The sequence below is a fragment of the Petromyzon marinus genome, unplaced genomic scaffold (assembly GCF_048934315.1).
Source record: "Petromyzon marinus isolate PM22_M1 ecotype Great Lakes invasive population unplaced genomic scaffold, UKy_Petmar_22M1.pri1.0 PM_Scaffold_16, whole genome shotgun sequence".
NCBI classification, from domain to species: domain Eukaryota; kingdom Metazoa; phylum Chordata; class Hyperoartia; order Petromyzontiformes; family Petromyzontidae; genus Petromyzon; species Petromyzon marinus.
The window spans coordinates 640,040-662,090 of record NW_027423124.1 but is presented as its reverse complement, the minus strand read 5'-3'; positions in this window follow the sequence as shown (position 1 = coordinate 662,090).

The following is a 22,051-nucleotide window of genomic DNA, read 5'->3' as shown; positions in this document are numbered from 1 at the left end:
CGTTTCGACCACGTCTGAGCAGAATATCCAGAAATGTGAGTTGTTCTGTCAGCTTCCACTTCCATGGTGAACTGGATGGATGGGTTTTGCGAGTTGAGATGATTTAGACATTAGTTAAGTGTATCTTTGCCATGTGGCCAGACCCACCAATGTTGTCATCCACGTATCCAAACCAAGAAGAGGGTTTTAGTGCGCTTGAAAATACTGCTTTTGTTTCAGAATCTTCCGAGTACAAATTCGCTATCACAGGAGACAAAGAAGAGCCCATTGCTGCTCCTTCCTTTTGTTTATAGAAGGCACCTTGCCACAATAAGTAGGTGTTCTTTAGACAGTGTTCAGCTAATCGTGGGATATCTTTGGCTGAACCTGCGTTCGTCACCAGAGTGTCGAGTATTTTAATAGACCCTTGACCAGAACCCTCGTGAACAGAGAAGTCACATCAAAACTTACGAGAATATCATTCGGGATAAGCGTTATATCTATAATTACATTTACGAGATGTTCAGAGCTTTTAATGAATGAAGAGGTCCTACCAATGTACGGTTGTATTTGTTTCATTGCCTCGTGTTACTCTTTGGTTCTATTCGGTAAAGTCACGTAGGTAAAAAATAAAACAACAAAAATCACAACGTTTCGGCCACAACACAAGTGGCCTTCATCAGGTGAAGGGACCAGGCTGTCTCGAGGAGAGCGCTGAAGTGAAACAGAGCCAAGCTCAGACCGCGACCTTTAAGCTGTGTGCGAGGAAACAAGGTGCCTTGACAAAGGAATTAGCATAAACATTAGCATTTGATTGGCCGACTTAGCATGATTAACGGTGTAGAGGTGGTGTACATGCGGGTGAACATGCCGGTTGGCGCGGGGGGGGGGGGGGAGTTTACCTATTGATGGTGTGAAAAGGGAATTTTTAAGAGCTGCGAAAGTTTGGGGTACCACTACTCATGTTAATTTGTATGTGGCAGAGTCTATTTGACTAACTATGGGTCTTAATGGGACATCAGGTTTGTGAATCTTTGGTAGCCCATAAAGTCTCGGGCGTTTTGACGCCCTTGGTTTGATCAGGTATTGCTCTTCCTTAGGAGTCGATTACTTGGCAATAATTACCGTTGTTTAAACCTACCAAGGTGTTGGTTGGGTCTCGTTTAATTTTAATCGAGTAAATGTTTGAATTTATTATCATAGTCCTCACGGGACATCACAACAGTCCATCGGCCCTTATCAGCGGCAAGAATTTGGATATCTTTATTTGCTCTCGATTCTCTTAAGGCTTTGCGTCACTGAAAATAACATATATTTTTTTGGAAATTTACTGTTCTTAATCATTTTGGCAACCTCATGCACAGTCATCTCAGTGTATGTGGGAAATGTCTAACTGCTGATTCCACATCAACAACGATCTCATCGACACAGATTTCATATGGGGCAACGGCAACGTTGAGACCTTTAGACAGCAATGAAACCATACCGCTGATTAATTCAACGTTCGTCATGTTCAGGGGCAGAGCCAGGATTTTCAGCCCGGGGTGACATTCAACAAATGTTAATTTCAAGAATGATTTAGAGAGAGTCAGGCTGTTGAACTTAGACGCCATCGGTTGGCGGACACACGCTCTTGACAACGCTGTTGCAACGGAGTCCGCCAGACCGAGTGTCGTACACTTACACGCAGAATGTCACCCCCTCCTGTCACCCCCCCCTGGCTCCGCCCCTGTGTGTGACGTGTGTGTATGACGTGTGTATGACGCGTGTATGACGTGTGTGTATGACGCGTGTATGACGTGTGTATGACTTGTGTGCATGACGCGTGTATGACGTGTGTATGGATGAAGTGTGTATGTATGAAGTGTGTATGACCAGGGGCGGAGCCAGGATTTTCAGCCCGGGGTGACATGCAACAAATGTTAATTTCAAGAATGATTTAGAGAGAGTCAGGCTGTTGAACTTAGACGCCATCGGTTGGCGGACACACGCTATGACAATGCAGTTGCAACGGAGTCCGCCAGACCGAGTGTCGTACACTTACACGCAGAATGTCACCCCTCCTGTCACCCCCCTGGCTCCGCCCCTGGACTCTTGTTGATAACCGTTTTGTTTGTATGTGTAAAGGAGTTCCCGACGACTCACTCGGAGGCTAAGGTAAGTTAAGGGCCTCCGCCAAGGGTTTATTACAAATCTTTAACAATACACAGGGGTTTAAAGCTTTCGTGACTGCAGTAATTCATATTCTTAGCTCTTTCGGTAACGTCACGTTGAAGGGAAACAATAAAATAATAAAATATATATAAAACAATAAAAAATTCTCATGACGTTTCGACCATAACACAAACGGTCACCTGATGATGACCGTTTGTGTTATGGTCGAAACGTCGTGAGACTTGTTATTGTTTTATATATATTTGATTGTTTCCCTTCAACGTGACTTCACCGAAAGAGCTAACAATATTTAATACACAGGGGGTGAACAGCTTCCCAGGGGTTAGGGGGGTCCCCGGGCTAGGTCCCGACACAGCCGGCTGCCCTGTGCTGTCTCCTCTGCGCCGGCTGTGGGATCAGCCAACACGGCCGACCGAGGAGCCCAGCCACGTCCAGCCCTGGCACTGTGCCCTCTCCACTATCCCTACCATCTAGCCCCTGGCTCCCCGTTCCACACCTTTTCCGACCCCACTCTCCAGCTACGACCCCGCTTACGTCACGGCCCCCCCCACTTTTATCTTTGTGGAGCCGTGACGTCACTCTGCTGCCCCGAGCGCGTGACGTCACGTCATCGCCCTGGACGGCACAAGTGACGTCACGTCATCGCCCTGGACAGCACACGTGACGCCACTTCCCCATTCTACTCCTCTACATTTGTAGTGAGTTATCGGAGACGACTTGTAGACGCAACGTGTTTATTCAATAGACGCTTAACATAGTTTCATTTAGTTTCATTTATTTGGTATAGCCCTGTGAGCCATTCGGCTCTTGAATCGGGTGCAACCTCACCAAACAAAAAAACTAAAACATGAACAAGAAAACATCTTAAAGTGACTTTGCGTGCATGTGCAAAACAGAAAATTCATGGAAAAAAAACATCAAAATATTCCTGAATTTGCACTGTACACCAACGCTGTGTGCAAAAATCCCAGTGGGATACAAGTCAAACAACAACAACAAGAAAACTTAGTTTAAGGCCATCAGTCTAACTCCATACTACAATAAATAAAAAACATGGCCAAACCAACAGCAACATTCCCAGCCTTCACTAAGGCAACAGCCCGTTTTACTTATCACCTGGGGAGGTAACAGCCTCTCGAATCGCGCGTATTAACACTGGGCTAGAGCTCTTAGGTCCTCCGGCTACGAGCCCCGACCACTGGCCCACTCGGACCCGGGTGAGATCATCAGCCAGACCCAAAGCCCCCCGCTAAATTGGTTGATAAGCACTCTGTGAGACACTTCAGCACTCAGGCATTTACTAATGATGTGCTTCACTCGGATATTGACAAGGTCTGTGATAGCCCCAAACCTGACTACGGCTTGGGAGACCTTCAATTACACGTTTATCCAAATTCTTAACAAACATGCTCCGTTGGTTAGATTTAAAATTAAAGGCAACCACCCACCATGGTTTGATCCTTTGATTACAAAGCTCATGAAAACTAGGGACAAGGCTTGGGCATGTGCTCAGAAAAGTAATTTGGTCAATGACTGGCTAGAATACAGGATTTTTAGGAATAGATGCGTCAAAAAAATCAGGCATGCAAAAAATGCCTACTTTTCCTCCACTCTCCTGGAATCACATGGCAATGCCAGGCTCTTCTGGAAAACAATTAAATCTATCGACAAGGCATCTAACACAGATACTCTGCCTGTTGTGCTTAACCGAAATGGGGAATATTTTTCAGAGCCCCAAAAAATTGTCGACAATTTTAACCTTCATTTTTCTGAAGCTGGTAATCTTTTTGATAATATACTGGGAGTCACCCCTGCTCATGCAATTTCCTACACTCCTGTCCAAACATTAAACGAATTGAGTTTCCAGCCTATCCACGAAAGTAATGTTCTGAAACAACTGTCCTACCTCAAAGGGTCCTCCTCTACTGGAGCGGATAGTATTCCCGTCTTTGCTCTGCTAACTGTTGGTCACCTAATCTACAAACCTATGGCCCATATTTTCAATCTGTTCATCAAAGAAGCATCAGTACCTCTAGAATGGTAATATTCCTATATTCGTCCACTTCACAAAGGGGGCCCTAAAGATGATCCCAATAACTACCGACCTATCTCAATTTTGTCCCCATTGATGAAAATTCTTGAAAAATGTTTGAAATACCAAATAAGCAGTTTCCTGTCCGACAACAAACTATTACATCGAAACCAATCTGGGTTCCGAAAAAATACAGCACCACACCTGCTGCATTAAACTCTCTTAATCACATTTACAGTAGCCTTGATAATAAGCAGTACTGTGCCTGTCTTTTTCTTGACCTGTCCAAAGCTTTTGATACAGTGGAGCACAACACCCTGCTTAGTAAACTAAGTTGCCTTGGTTTTCCCGAAAACACATTAAATGGTTAAAAAATTACCTATTTTCTCGCACCCAAACTGTCCTCACAGATGGTTGGAGGTCAAACAGTGTTAAGATAACAAAAGGGGTTCCACAGGGTTCCATCCTTGGCCCCCTCTTGTTCTCTCTTTATGTCAATGACTTGGGCACTGACCTGGATTATTCCAGGGTAAATCTGTTTGCAGATGACACGATACTGATTACTGCTGGCCGCTCTCTGGATGACGTGATTGCTAATCCCCAGGGTGATTTCAACAAACTACAACATCAGCTAGTTGCTCTTAAACTAGTCCTGAATACCTCCAAAACCAAGGTGCTATGCTTCTCACCAGGACTAAATTGCAGGAAGATATTTTCCCCCAATTATATTTCTTAAATAATCATCAAATAGAGCAAGTCATGATCTATAAGTATCTTAGGGTCATCTTTGATTACAAACTGAATTTTCAAGATTACATTGATTATATTGGTAAAAAGACAAAATTTAAAATAGGTTTTCTGTATCGACACAAGCACTGCTTCTCCCCAATGTTCCGTTTGGAAATGATAAAAGCTACCATACTGCCTCTACTTGATTACTGTGACATCGTGTACAAATCAGCCCCAAGTACTGTACTGAAGAAGCTTGAATCAATTTATTACTCGGCCTTGAGATTTGCATTGAACTGCCCCTATAGGACTCACCACTGCGATCTCTACATTGGGTCAAACTTAACATCTCTTAATGATCGACGGCTTGTGCACCAGATCTTATTTATTCACGATGTACTTACAAAAAAATAAACAGACTACCTGCTGGATCTCCTCACTGTTTCGAAGAACAAATTTGACCTCAGGTCTTCGTTCATTTACCAGCTTCACATTCCTTATTGCCATACAAAAACCGGAGGACGGGCCTTTACTATTGATGCCCCTAGGGTTTGGAATGATATCGCCAATAAACTGCAACTTGGATCACTACCTATGAGATCTTCAGTCAAAACTTATCTAGAGTAGTCGTACACCCCTATCTGCCACTGCTATTCAAAATTGCCGGAAATCAAATGTATCGTTCCGGATGACCGCTGCAAAGTATGATCTTGAGTTTTGACTAGAGTGTGCTGATCTTCAAAGGTTTATTGAAAAAATGTGATGCTGCTACTGATACTCCTGCTATTATGGAGTGACTCTTGCAGCCAGCTATGGCTGCAAAGTTTGGTCGTACATGTTATGTATATATCCTTTATTGTTAAATTTGAATGACAGTTCCTATGATTACTCTTTGGTTTTTTCGGTAAAGTCACGTATGTAGAAATACAATAAAATTATATTAAAACAAAAAACAATCACGACGTTTCGATCACAACGCAAGCGATCTTCATCAGGTGTCAAGAACAAATCACGGAGGTAAATACGACAAAAAGATGAGAGACGAGAATTCAACACACCTGAAAAAACATTATGTGAAGCACATCCAGTCAGGCCAACACCACAGTTAGACACTTCCTGGCAGACCACGAATTTCAAAAGAGTGTTAAATTTCGTGTTCAACCTTTGGATTGCACATACCAGCATAGATAGAATGAAAAATACGAGGTACACGGTCAGTAGAAATACATATACAAGTCCACCAAGAGGTAAGGAGGGAGGAAAGACGGACAGGGAGGCAGGAAGTGTCTAACTGTGTTGTTGGCCTGACTGGATGTGTTTCACATACTGTTTTTTCAGGTTTGTTGAATTCTCGTCTCTCATCTATTTGTCGTATTTACCTCCGTGATTTGTTCTTGACACCTGATGAAGATCGCTTGCGTTGTGATCGAAACGTAGTGATTGTTTTTTGTTTTAATATAATTTTATTGTATTTCTACATACGTGACTTTACCGAAAAAAACAATGAGTAATTTTATGCAGTCACGAAAGCTTTAATACTTTATTAGTTCCTATGATCACTGTTGCATTGCTTTCACAGCTTTATTTTGGTGATTTTGAAGACGTTTTGGTTTAGCCATGTATGTTTGTTGTAGTACAGAGTTAGCCTGATAACTTTCATCTGCATTGTCTTATTATGGTTGTTATTGTTTGGCTTGCATCCCACTGCGATTTTTGCACACAGCGTTTGAAATACGGTGATTTTCTGGAAGACTTTGCTGTTTTTTCCTGTATGTTTCTGTTGCGTGTAGTCACTTCAAGGTGTTTCGTGTTCATGTTTTTGTTTTTTTGCGGTTGCACCCGAGTGAAGAGCCACAGGGCTCACAGGGTTATACCTAATAAATGAAACTGAAAACTAAAAACACTACCAACACTCCAACTCAACACAAAGTCAACATCATCACCACCAACATCACCACCACCACTCAAGACAAAGTTAACATCATCACCATTAACATCACCACCATCACTCCACACAAAGTCAACATCATCACCATCAACATCATCACCACCACTCCAACTCAACACAAAGTCAACATCATCACCACCAACATCGCCATTACCACTCAACACAAAGTCAACATCATCACCATCAACATCACCACCAGCACTACCACCACTCCAACACAAAATCAACATCATCAGCGTCAACATCACCACCACCACTCCACACAAAGTCAACATCATCACCATCAACATCACCACCACTCCACACAAAGTCAACATCATCACCATCAACATCACCACCACTACTTCACACAAAGTCAACATCATCAACATCACCACCACCACTCCACACAAAGTCAACATCATCACCATCAACATCACCACCACCACTCCACACAAAGTCAACATCACCATCACCACTCCACACAAAGTCAACATCATCACCATCAACATCACCACCACTACTCCACACAAAGTCAACATCATCACCATCAACATCACCACCACCACTCCACACAAAGTCAACATCATCACCATCAACATCACCACCACCCCTCCAACTCTACACAAAGTCAAAATCATCACCATCAACATCACCACCACTCCAACTCTACACGAAGTCAACATCATCACCATCAACATCACCACCACCACTCCACACAAAGTCAACATCATCACCATCAACATGTCCACCACCCCTCCAACTCTACACAAAGTCAACATCATCACCATCAACATCACCACCACCACTCTACACAAAGTCAACATCAACATCACCACCACCACCTCAACTCTACACAAAGTCAACATCATGACCATCAACATCACCACTCCACACAAAGTCAACATCATCACCATCAACATCACCACCACTACTCTACACAAAGTCAACATTATCAACATCACCACCACCACTCCACACAAAGTCAACATTATCAACATCACCACCACCTCAACTCTACACAAAGTCAACATCATGACCATCAACATCACCACTCCACACAAAGTCAACATCATCACCATCAACATCACCACCACTACTCTACACAAAGTCAACATTATCAACATAACCACCACCACTCCACACAAAGTCAACATTATCAACATCACCACCACCACCACTCCACACAAAGTCAACATCATCACCATCAACATCACCACCACCACCACTCCACACAAAGTCAACATCATCAACATCACCACCACCACTCTACACAAAGTCAACATCATCACCATCAACATCACCACCACCACTTCAACTCTACACAAAGTCAACATCTTCACCATCAACATCACCACTCCACACAAAGTCAACATCATCACCATCAACATCACCACCACCACTACTCCACACAAAGTCAACATCATCACCATAAACATCACCACCACCACTCCACACAAAGTCAACATCATCACCATCAACATCACCACCACCACTCCAACTCTACACAAAGTTAACATCACCACCACCACTCCACACAAAGTCAACATCACCACCACCACTCCACGCAAAGTCAACATCATCACCATCAACATCACCACCACTCCACACAAAGTCAACATCATCACCATCAACATCATCACCACCACTCCACACAAAGTCAACATCACCATCACCACTCCACACAAAGTCAACATCATCACCATCAACATCACCACCACTACTCCACACAAAGTCAACATCATCACCATCAACATCACCACCACCACTCCACACAAAGTCAACATCATCACCATCAACATCACCACCACTACTCCACACAAAGTCAACATCACCACCATCAACATCACCACCACCACTCCACACAAAGTCAACATCATCACCATCAACATCACCACCACCACTCCACACAAAGTCAACATCACCATCACCACTCCACACAAAGTCAACATCATCACCATCAACATCACCACCACTACTCCACACAAAGTCAACATCACCACCATCAACATCACCACCACCACTCCACACAAAGTCAACATCATCACCATCAACATCACCACCACTACTCCACACAAAGTCAACATCATCACCATCAACATCACCACCACCACTCCACACAAAGTCAACATCATCACCATCAACATCACCACCACTACTCCACACAAAGTCAACATCACCACCATCAACATCACCACCACCACTCCACACAAAGTAAACATCATCACCATCAACATCACCACCACTCCAACTCTACACGAAGTCAACATCATCACCATCAACATCACCACCACCACTCCACACAAAGTTAACATCATCACCATCAACATCACCACCACCACTCAACACAAAGTTAACATCATTACCATCAACATCACCACCACCATTCCACACAAAGTCAACATCATCACCATCAACATGTCCACCACCCCTCCAACTCTACACAAAGTCAACATCATCACCATCAACATCACCACCACCACTCTACACAAAGTCAACATCATCACCATCAACATCACCACCAGCACTACCACCACTCCAACACAAAATCAACATCATCAGCGTCAACATCACCACCACCACTCCACACAAAGTCAACATCATCACCATCAACATCACCACTCCACACAAAGTCAACATCATCACCATCAACATCACCACCACTACTTCACACAAAGTCAACATCATCAACATCACCACCACCACTCCACACAAAGTCAACATAATCACCATCAACATCACCACCACCACTCCACACAAAGTCAACATCACCATCACCACTCCACACAAAGTCAACATCATCACCATCAACATCACCACCACTACTCCACACAAAGTCAACATCATTACCATCAACATCACCACCACCACTCCACACAAAGTCAACATCATCACCATCAACATCACCACCACCCCTCCAACTCTACACAAAGTCAAAATCATCACCATCAACATCACCACCACTCCAACTCTACACGAAGTCAACATCATCACCATCAACATCACCACCACCACTCCACACAAAGTCAACATCATCACCATCAACATGTCCACCACCCCTCCAACTCTACACAAAGTCAACATCATCACCATCAACATCACCACCACCACTCCACACAAAGTCAACATCACCATCACCACTCCACACAAAGTCAACATCATCACCATCAACATCACCACCACTACTCCACACAAAGTCAACATCATTACCATCAACATCACCACCACCACTCCACACAAAGTCAACATCATCACCATCAACATCACCACCACCCCTCCAACTCTACACAAAGTCAAAATCATCACCATCAACATCACCACCACTCCAACTCTACACGAAGTCAACATCATCACCATCAACATCACCACCACCACTCCACACAAAGTCAACATCATCACCATCAACATGTCCACCACCCCTCCAACTCTACACAAAGTCAACATCATCACCATCAACATCACCACCACCACTCTACACAAAGTCAACATCATCAACATCACCACCACCACCTCAACTCTACACAAAGTCAACATCATGACCATCAACATCACCACTCCACACAAAGTCAACATCATCACCATCAACATCACCACCACTACTCTACACAAAGTCAACATTATCAACATCACCACCACCACTCCACACAAAGTCAACATTATCAACATCACCACCACCACCACTCCACACAAAGTCAACATCATCACCATCAACATCACCACCACCACCACTCCACACAAAGTCAACATCATCACCATCAACATCACCACCACCACTCTACACAAAGTCAACATCATCACCATCAACATCACCACCACCACTTCAACTCTACACAAAGTCAACATCATCACCATCAACATCACCACTCCACACAAAGTCAACATCATCACCATCAACATCACCACCACCACCACTCCACACAAAGTCAACATCATCACCATAAACATCACCACCACCACTCCACACAAAGTCAACATCATCACCATCAACATCACCACCACCACTCCAACTCTACACAAAGTTAACATCACCACCACCACTCCACACAAAGTCAACATTATCAACATCACCACCACCACTCCACACAAAGTCAACATTATCAACATCACCACCACCACCACTCCACACAAAGTCAACATCATCACCATCAACATCACCACCACCACCACTCCACACAAAGTCAACATCATCAACATCACCACCACCACTCTACACAAAGTCAACATCATCAACATCACCACCACCACTTCAACTCTACACAAAGTCAACATCTTCACCATCAACATCACCACTCCACACAAAGTCAACATCATCACCATCAACATCACCACCACCACTACTCCACACAAAGTCAACATCATCACCATAAACATCACCACCACCACTCCACACAAAGTCAACATCATCACCATCAACATCACCACCACCACTCCAACTCTACACAAAGTTAACATCACCACCACCACTCCACACAAAGTCAACATCACCACCACCACTCCACGCAAAGTCAACATCATCACCATCAACATCACCACCACTCCACACAAAGTCAACATCATCACCATCAACATCATCACCACCACTCCACACAAAGTCAACATCACCATCACCACTCCACACAAAGTCAACATCATCACCATCAACATCACCACCACTACTCCACACAAAGTCAACATCATCACCATCAACATCACCACCACCACTCCACACAAAGTCAACATCATCACCATCAACATCACCACCACTACTCCACACAAAGTCAACATCACCACCATCAACATCACCACCACCACTCCACACAAAGTCAACATCATCAGCATCAATATCACCACCACCACTCCACACAAAGTCAACATCACCATCACCACTCCACACAAAGTCAACATCATCACCATCAACATCACCACCACTACTCCACACAAAGTCAACATCACCACCATCAACATCACCACCACCACTCCACACAAAGTCAACATCATCACCATCAACATCACCACCACTACTCCACACAAAGTCAACATCATCACCATCAACATCACCACCACCACTCCACACAAAGTCAACATCATCACCATCAACATCACCACCACTCCAACTCTACACGAAGTCAACATCATCACCATCAACATCACCACCACTACTCCACACAAAGTCAACATCATCACCATCAACATCACCACCACCACTCCACACAAAGTAAACATCATCACCATCAACATCACCACCACTCCAACTCTACACGAAGTCAACATCATCACCATCAACATCACCACCACCACTCCACACAAAGTTAACATCATCACCATCAACATCACCACCACCACTCAACACAAAGTTAACATCATTACCATCAACATCACCACCACCATTCCACACAAAGTCAACATCATCACCATCAACATGTCCACCACCCCTCCAACTCTACACAAAGTCAACATCATCACCATCAACATCACCACCACCACTCTACACAAAGTCAACATCATCAACATCACCACCACCACCTCAACTCTACACAAAGTCAACATCATGACCATCAACATCACCACTCCACACAAAGTCAACATCATCACCATCAACATCACCACCACTACTCTACACAAAGTCAACATTATCAACATCACCACCACCACTCCACACAAAGTCAACATTATCAACATCACCACCACCACCACTCCACACAAAGTCAACATCATCACCATCAACATCACCACCACCACCACTCCACACAAAGTCAACATCATCACCATCAACATCACCACCACCACTCTACACAAAGTCAACATCATCACCATCAACATCACCACCACCACTTCAACTCTACACAAAGTCAACATCATCACCATCAACATCACCACTCCACACAAAGTCAACATCATCACCATCAACATCACCACCACCACCACTCCACACAAAGTCAACATCATCACCATAAACATCACCACCACCACTCCACACAAAGTCAACATCATCACCATCAACATCACCACCACCACTCCAACTCTACACAAAGTTAACATCACCACCACCACTCCACACAAAGTCAACATTATCAACATCACCACCACCACTACACACAAAGTCAACATTATCAACATCACCACCACCACCACTCCACACAAAGTCAACATCATCACCATCAACATCACCACCACCACCACTCCACACAAAGTCAACATCATCAACATCACCACCACCACTCTACACAAAGTCAACATCATCAACATCACCACCACCACTTCAACTCTACACAAAGTCAACATCTTCACCATCAACATCACCACTCCACACAAAGTCAACATCATCACCATCAACATCACCACCACCACTACTCCACACAAAGTCAACATCATCACCATAAACATCACCACCACCACTCCACACAAAGTCAACATCATCACCATCAACATCACCACCACCACTCCAACTCTACACAAAGTTAACATCACCACCACCACTCCACACAAAGTCAACATCACCACCACCACTCCACGCAAAGTCAACATCATCACCATCAACATCACCACCACTCCACACAAAGTCAACATCATCACCATCAACATCATCACCACCACTCCACACAAAGTCAACATCACCATCACCACTCCACACAAAGTCAACATCATCACCATCAACATCACCACCACTACTCCACACAAAGTCAACATCACCATCAACATCACCACCACCACTCCACACAAAGTCAACATCATCACCATCAACATCACCACCACTACTCCACACAAAGTCAACATCACCACCATCAACATCACCACCACCACTCCACACAAAGTCAACATCATCACCATCAACATCACCACCACCACTCCACACAAAGTCAACATCACCATCACCACTCCACACAAAGTCAACATCATCACCATCAACATCACCACCACTACTCCACACAAAGTCAACATCACCACCATCAACATCACCACCACCACTCCACACAAAGTCAACATCATCACCATCAACATCACCACCACTACTCCACACAAAGTCAACATCATCACCATCAACATCACCACCACCACTCCACACAAAGTCAACATCATCACCATCAACATCACCACCACTACTCCACACAAAGTCAACATCACCACCATCAACATCACCACCACCACTCCACACAAAGTCAACATCATCACCATCAACATCACCACCACTACTCCACACAAAGTCAACATCATCACCATCAACATCACCACCACCACTCCACACAAAGTAAACATCATCACCATCAACATCACCACCACTCCAACTCTACACGAAGTCAACATCATCACCATCAACATCACCACCACCACTCCACACAAAGTTAACATCATCACCATCAACATCACCACCACCACTCAACACAAAGTTAACATCATTACCATCAACATCACCACCACCATTCCACACAAAGTCAACATCATCACCATCAACATGTCCACCACCCCTCCAACTCTACACAAAGTCAACATCATCACCATCAACATCACCACCACCACTCTACACAAAGTCAACATCATCACCATCAACATCACCACCAGCACTACCACCACTCCAACACAAAATCAACATCATCAGCGTCAACATCACCACCACCACTCCACACAAAGTCAACATCATCACCATCAACATCACCACCACTCCACACAAAGTCAACATCATCACCATCAACATCACCACCACTACTTCACACAAAGTCAACATCATCAACATCACCACCACCACTCCACACAAAGTCAACATAATCACCATCAACATCACCACCACCACTCCACACAAAGTCAACATCACCATCACCACTCCACACAAAGTCAACATCATCACCATCAACATCACCACCACTACTCCACACAAAGTCAACATCATTACCATCAACATCACCACCACCACTCCACACAAAGTCAACATCATCACCATCAACATCACCACCACCCCTCCAACTCTACACAAAGTCAAAATCATCACCATCAACATCACCACCACTCCAACTCTACACGAAGTCAACATCATCACCATCAACATCACCACCACCACTCCACACAAAGTCAACATCATCACCATCAACATGTCCACCACCCCTCCAACTCTACACAAAGTCAACATCATCACCATCAACATCACCACCACCACTCCACACAAAGTCAACATCACCATCACCACTCCACACAAAGTCAACATCATCACCATCAACATCACCACCACTACTCCACACAAAGTCAACATCATTACCATCAACATCACCACCACCACTCCACACAAAGTCAACATCATCACCATCAACATCACCACCACTCCACACAAAGTCAACATCATCACCATCAACATCACCACCACTACTTCACACAAAGTCAACATCATCAACATCACCACCACCACTCCACACAAAGTCAACATAATCACCATCAACATCACCACCACCACTCCACACAAAGTCAACATCACCATCACCACTCCACACAAAGTCAACATCATCACCATCAACATCACCACCACTACTCCACACAAAGTCAACATCATTACCATCAACATCACCACCACCACTCCACACAAAGTCAACATCATCACCATCAACATCACCACCACCCCTCCAACTCTACACAAAGTCAAAATCATCACCATCAACATCACCACCACTCCAACTCTACACGAAGTCAACATCATCACCATCAACATCACCACCACCACTCCACACAAAGTCAACATCATCACCATCAACATGTCCACCACCCCTCCAACTCTACACAAAGTCAACATCATCACCATCAACATCACCACCACCACTCTACACAAAGTCAACATCATCAACATCACCACCACCACCTCAACTCTACACAAAGTCAACATCATGACCATCAACATCACCACTCCACACAAAGTCAACATCATCACCATCAACATCACCACCACTACTCCACACAAAGTCAACATCATCACCATCAACATCACCACCACCACCACTCCACACAAAGTCAACATCATCACCATCAACATCACCACCACCACTCTACACAAAGTCAACATCATCACCATCAACATCACCACCACCACTTCAACTCTACACAAAGTCAACATCATCACCATCAACATCACCACTCCACACAAAGTCAACATCATCACCATCAACATCACCACCACCACCACTCCACACAAAGTCAACATCATCACCATAAACATCACCACCACCACTCCACACAAAGTCAACATCATCACCATCAACATCACCACCACCACTCCAACTCTACACAAAGTTAACATCACCACCACCACTCCACACAAAGTCAACATCATCACCATCAACATCACCACCACTCCACACAAAGTCAACATCATCACCATCAACATCATCACCACCACTCCACACAAAGTCAACATCACCATCACCACTCCACACAAAGTCAACATCATCACCATCAACATCACCACCACTACTCCACACAAAGTCAACATCATCACCATCAACATCACCACCACCACTCCACACAAAGTCAACATCATCACCATCAACATCACCACCACTACTCCACACAAAGTCAACATCACCACCATCAACATCACCACCACCACTCCACACAAAGTCAACATCATCACCATCAACATCACCACCACCACTCCACACAAAGTCAACATCACTATCACCACTCCACACAAAGTCAACATCATCACCATCAACATCACCACCACTACTCCACACAAAGTCAACATCACCACCATCAACATCACCACCACCACTCCACACAAAGTCAACATCATCACCATCAACATCACCACCACTACTCCACACAAAGTCAACATCATCACCATCAACATCACCACCACCACTCCACACAAAGTCAACATCATCACCATCAACATCACCACCACTACTCCACACAAAGTCAACATCACCACCATCAACATCACCACCACCACTCCACACAAAGTCAACATCATCACCATCAACATCACCACCACCACTCCACATAAAGTTAACATCATCACCATCAACATCACCACCACCACTCAACACAAAGTTAACATCATTACCATCAACATCACCACCACCACTCCACACAAAGTCAACATCATCACCATCAACATGTCCACCACCCCTCCAACTCTACACAAAGTCAACATCATCACCATCAACATCACCACCTCAACTCTACACAAAGTCAACATCATCACCATCAACATCACCACTCCACACAAAGTCAACATCATCACCATCAACATCACCACCACCACTCCACACAAAGTCAACATTATCAACATCACCACCACCACTCCACACAAAGTCAACATTATCAACATCACCACCACCACTCCACACAAAGTCAACATCATCACCATCAACATCACCACCACCACTCCACACAAAGTCAACATCATTACCATCAACATCACCACTCCACACAAAGTCAACATCATCACCATCAACATCACCACCACCACTCTACACAAAGTCAACATCATCACCATCAACATCACCACCACCACTTCAGCTCTACACAAAGTCAACATCATCACCATCAACATCACTACTCCACACAAAGTCAACATCATCACCATCAACATCACCACCACCACCACTCCACACAAAGTCAACATCATCACCATAAACATCACCACCACCACTCCACACAAAGTCAACATCATCACCATCAACATCACCACCACCACTCCAACTCTACACAAAGTTAACATCACCACCACCACTCCACACAAAGTCAACATCACCACCACCACTCCACACAAAGTCAACATCATCACCATCAACATCACAACCACTCCACACAAAGTCAACATCATCACCATCAACATCACCACCACCACTCCACACAACGTAAAGAAGACCACCTCCCACCAATGCAATTAGCAGAACCGTTTTCTTTTTATTACTTTTTTGTCTCCAATTTCCAGAACGAAGCTCACGCCCGAAACCTCGCGACACACGCGACTCCTGAACCCGAGCGAGCAATGCCGACGCCTAACTTGCTGTCGTTGTCTGTGTGTGGATATTTTTGCCATTGTCCCCCCCCAGCACCCCCTCGATCTCCCCTCACCCCCCATTGCTGCCTGGTATGAAGGAGGCCGTGGGTTCGATCCCGACCCAGAACGCCTGCTGTATATTTGGAGTTTGCGTGTCTCTCTCCATCTCTCATCATCACGGTGGCTAGGAGATGTTAACTACCTCGCCTGCTACGCAGGAGGTCGTGGGTTTGATCCTGACCCTAATACCTGCTGCTATATATTTGGAGTCTGCGTCTCCCTCTCATCATCATCACAGTGGCTAGGAGATGTTAACTACTTCGCCTGGTTTACAGGAGGTCGTGGGTTTGATCCTGACTCTAACACCTGCTGCTGCTGTATATTTGGAGTCTGCGTCTCCCTTTCATCATCATCATGGTGGCTATGAGATGTTAACTACTTCGCCTGGTACACAGGAGGTCGTGGGTTCTATCCAGACCCTAACACCTGCTTCTGCTGTATATTTGGAGTCTGCGTCTCTCTCTCATCATCACAGTGGAGATGTTACCTACTTCGCCTGGTATACAGGAGGTCGTGGGTTTGATCCTGACCCTAACACCTGCTGCTGTATATTTGGACTCTGTGTCTCTCTCCCCCTGGTGGGGTTTTTTTCCGGGTCTCCTAAGGGTTTTTTTCCTACCTCCACAATTCAGAATCGACATCGCCGAGCGTTTCGAGTTATTTCGGCCGAGGAAGCCTTTAAAAAAAAAACAATGCAAGACATTATTACGACGATGATGATTATTATTATCATCATCGATGATGATTATTATCATCATCGTAAAAAAAATGCGCCTGTTGCATTGTTTCATCGCAAGCAATGACGACGTGTGGTGAATGCAAGACCTTAATGATGACACTCTTTGTGGTTCTTTCGGTAAAGCCACGTAGTTAGAAATACAATGGAAACAAATCGCGACGTTTCGATGGCACCGCGAGCGACCTTCATCAGGTGGTAAAAGTGCAGCAAGGAAAACAACTGCTGAAGTGGGCGAGAGAGCTGCCGTGGCAAGAGGTTATATAGGCAAGAAGGGGGGAGGAGCAACGGGGGAGAGAGAGGGGGGAGGTGTGGGGTAGGGGGAGGGGTAGGGGCACTGCGTGAGCGCTAGGAGGAGTGAGGACGTGAGGCTGGGGGGGAGGGGGGAAGTGGGCGGGGCTAGAAGTGAAAGGCTGGGAAAGCTGAGGATGTGGCGGGGGGGAAATTAACTCGGAAAAATAGACAAGTACCCGGCAGATATGATGGATACAACCATAAACAGTTAAGGGTTTCGAATTCTTGGTTCTTTCGGTAAAGTCACATAGAAGGGAAACAATGAAATAATAAAAATATGAAAAAAGATTGTTTCCCTTCTACGTGGTGGTGACTTTACCGAAAGAACCAAGACTATGAATCCCTGCAGTCACGAAAGCTTTAAATTAAAAAGTTAAGGGTTTACCTGGTTAATAACATCCTTCCAATGATTGCTCAATTTGTATCCATCTTCCCGGTTGAAGTTATGCCTGTGTTTATATATGCGAATGGCTTCATGAACAAACCTTTGATAGTAGCCCAAAGGTTTTCAGAGTACTTTGGTCTCGGAAAAAAACAATATCATGCGAGCCCAAAGCGTTATAACAATGGTCAGCCACGACAGAGGTATTGGTTCTGCCGTGTTTCAGATCTGCCTTGTGTTCGCGAACGCGGTCCGAGACATGTCGTTTCGTTTCCCCGATGTAACTGCTGCCGCAGGTACAACTCAGTTTGTAGACTCCAGGGTATTGCATGTCAGGAATGACATCCTTCACAGATGGGATTAGATCACGGATTTTTGTGTACTGTATTGAATCTGACCTGGATCTTGTGTTTGTTTAAGATTTTGGAAATCTTTTTGGTAACGCCGGCTATGTATGGTACGTGATGGTTTTTATCTGCTTCTCAGTGGGTTGTTTCTCCATGGTTGGCGAAACAGCTTTGCGATTAATGCGGTCCGAGTACCCATTCATCTTGAGGGCCTGGTGTACGTGTTCCCGTTCACTGGCTAGGTGGTGTTGGTCGGAAATGCAGTGGGCCCTATTGTGTAGTGTTTTGATGAGGGAATTCTTCTGTGCCGAATGGTGGTGGGAATCAGATTTTTTTTGTCTTGCTGTGGTTTTACCACCTGATGAAGATTGCTTGTGTTGCAATCGAAACGTCGTGTTTTGTTTTATTTTATTTCTAGCTACTTGACTTTACCGAAAGAACCAAAGAGTATGGATTCCTGCAGTCACGAAAGCTTCAAATCAAGATTGATGATGATACTTTGATGTTATTGTTGTTTTCTGTTTTATCAAACAGAAACACACACAGGTTAGTGGTGAACTAAGTAACGAATTGGCCACGTTTTGTTTACGTGACAACCCCTTACTGATTGTAAATGTCACAGTGGGTTTACTCTCCAACACACACACACACACCGGATAGTGCTGGACTAAGTAACTAATTGTCCACGTTTTGTTTATTTGAACAAACCTTCACTGATTGTAAACGTTGTAGTGGGTTTACTCTCCAACACACACACCGGATAGTGCTGGACTAAGTAACTAATTGTCCACGTTTTGTTTATTTGAACAAACCTTTACTGATTGTAAAAGTTGTAGTGGGTTTACTCTCCAACACACATACACCCATTAGTGCTGAAATAAGGAACTAATTGGCCACGTTTTGTTTATGTGACAACACCCGTACTAAATTGGGCTGTGCGTAGGAACAGCAGTGGTGAGTTTTAACGACACGGCATTTATACACTTCGCGTGATCTAACCCCAAGGAAAAGCACAGAAACCTCCATCATCGTGGGTGAGGAGTTTTTTTTTTTTTTAACGAAGCGCATTGAATGCACGGGGAACAGATTTAAGTGTTGGGCACGGACTCATGCCATTTCTGCTCGCGCATGCACGCGGGGTGCGTGTATGCGCGAGCGAAAGGTTGTTGTTATTTGACTTGCATCCCACTGGGATTTTTTTGCACCCAGCGTTGGTGTACGGTGCTATTTCAGGAATATCTTGATTTTTTTTTCCTGGATTTTTATGTTTGCACAGTCACACAAAGTCACTTTAAGATGTTTTTCTTGTTCATGTTTTTTGTTTGTTGCGGTTGCACCCGATTCAAGAGCCGAATGGCTCACAGGGCTATACCAAATAAATGAAACTATGAACTATGATGCGAACGGGCGGGCATGCGAACGGGCGGGCATGCGAACAAACGAACGAACGGGCGCGCGTTATTGTACGTCGCCCATCGTGTTGTTGAAAAACCTCCGGAGCTTCCACGCCCTGGCGAAGACCCCCCACTCTGCCTGGCCCCCGCAACGGGAGCCCGACTCGTAGATGCCCACCACGTACCACTTGCCGTCCTCTTGCTTGCACATCAGAGCAGCGGAGGCGTTCGACTTCGGAGGGGAGAGAAATGCCAACGACAAAAAAAACACACGTGGGTATATATGCGAGTGTGTGGGTGAGTGTTTGTGGGGAGCGGTGGTGTAGCGGTCGGCGCTACGCTGCACTACGAACCCGGCGACCCGGGTTCTATCCCAGCTCACGGCCAACAGCACCAGTGACGATTATCTGAACCGGTCCCGGGCCTCCCCTTGGTCGACTCAGCCTCAAATGAGTACCCAGGTGCGGTGTAGGAATATCACCACTGGGGAGACAAAGGCGGTCGGGCGTGGTGCTGGCAACCCACCCCCCCGTGTGCTGTTCCGGCCTTCATAGTTGCTCGCTAACAGCACTTGTGTGAGTGTATGAGTGAGTGTGTATGAGTGAGTGTGTGTATGACAGTGCTGTGGGGGGAGGTCCAATTTCGATTGGCTCCTCCCCTCATGGCATCTGTGTCCACCACAGGGGCTAAACGGGGGCTCTGGACGGGTGCGAGGGGCTGGTAACCCCTCCACCGTCAATTAATTACCACTAAACCGCGAATTAAGTATATATCTAATAAGCTTGTGCCGGAGGCCCCGGAGGGCCAGGCGTCTATGACGTCTCCTGGCCAAACCCCAATTGGAGAAGCCAGGAGATTGAATATCTACCCTCGGGGCTCCTCCAGACACAAGGAAAACCACTACGGGTGGCGACGTGGAATGTTCGAACTCTCACTGCGGAGGAGAGGCTGCCACTCCTCTGTCGGGAGATCTATGTGGCAGTCAGGAGGTCCGGTGGACCGGTTCTGGCTCCTGCCTCCATGAGGGGTGGAC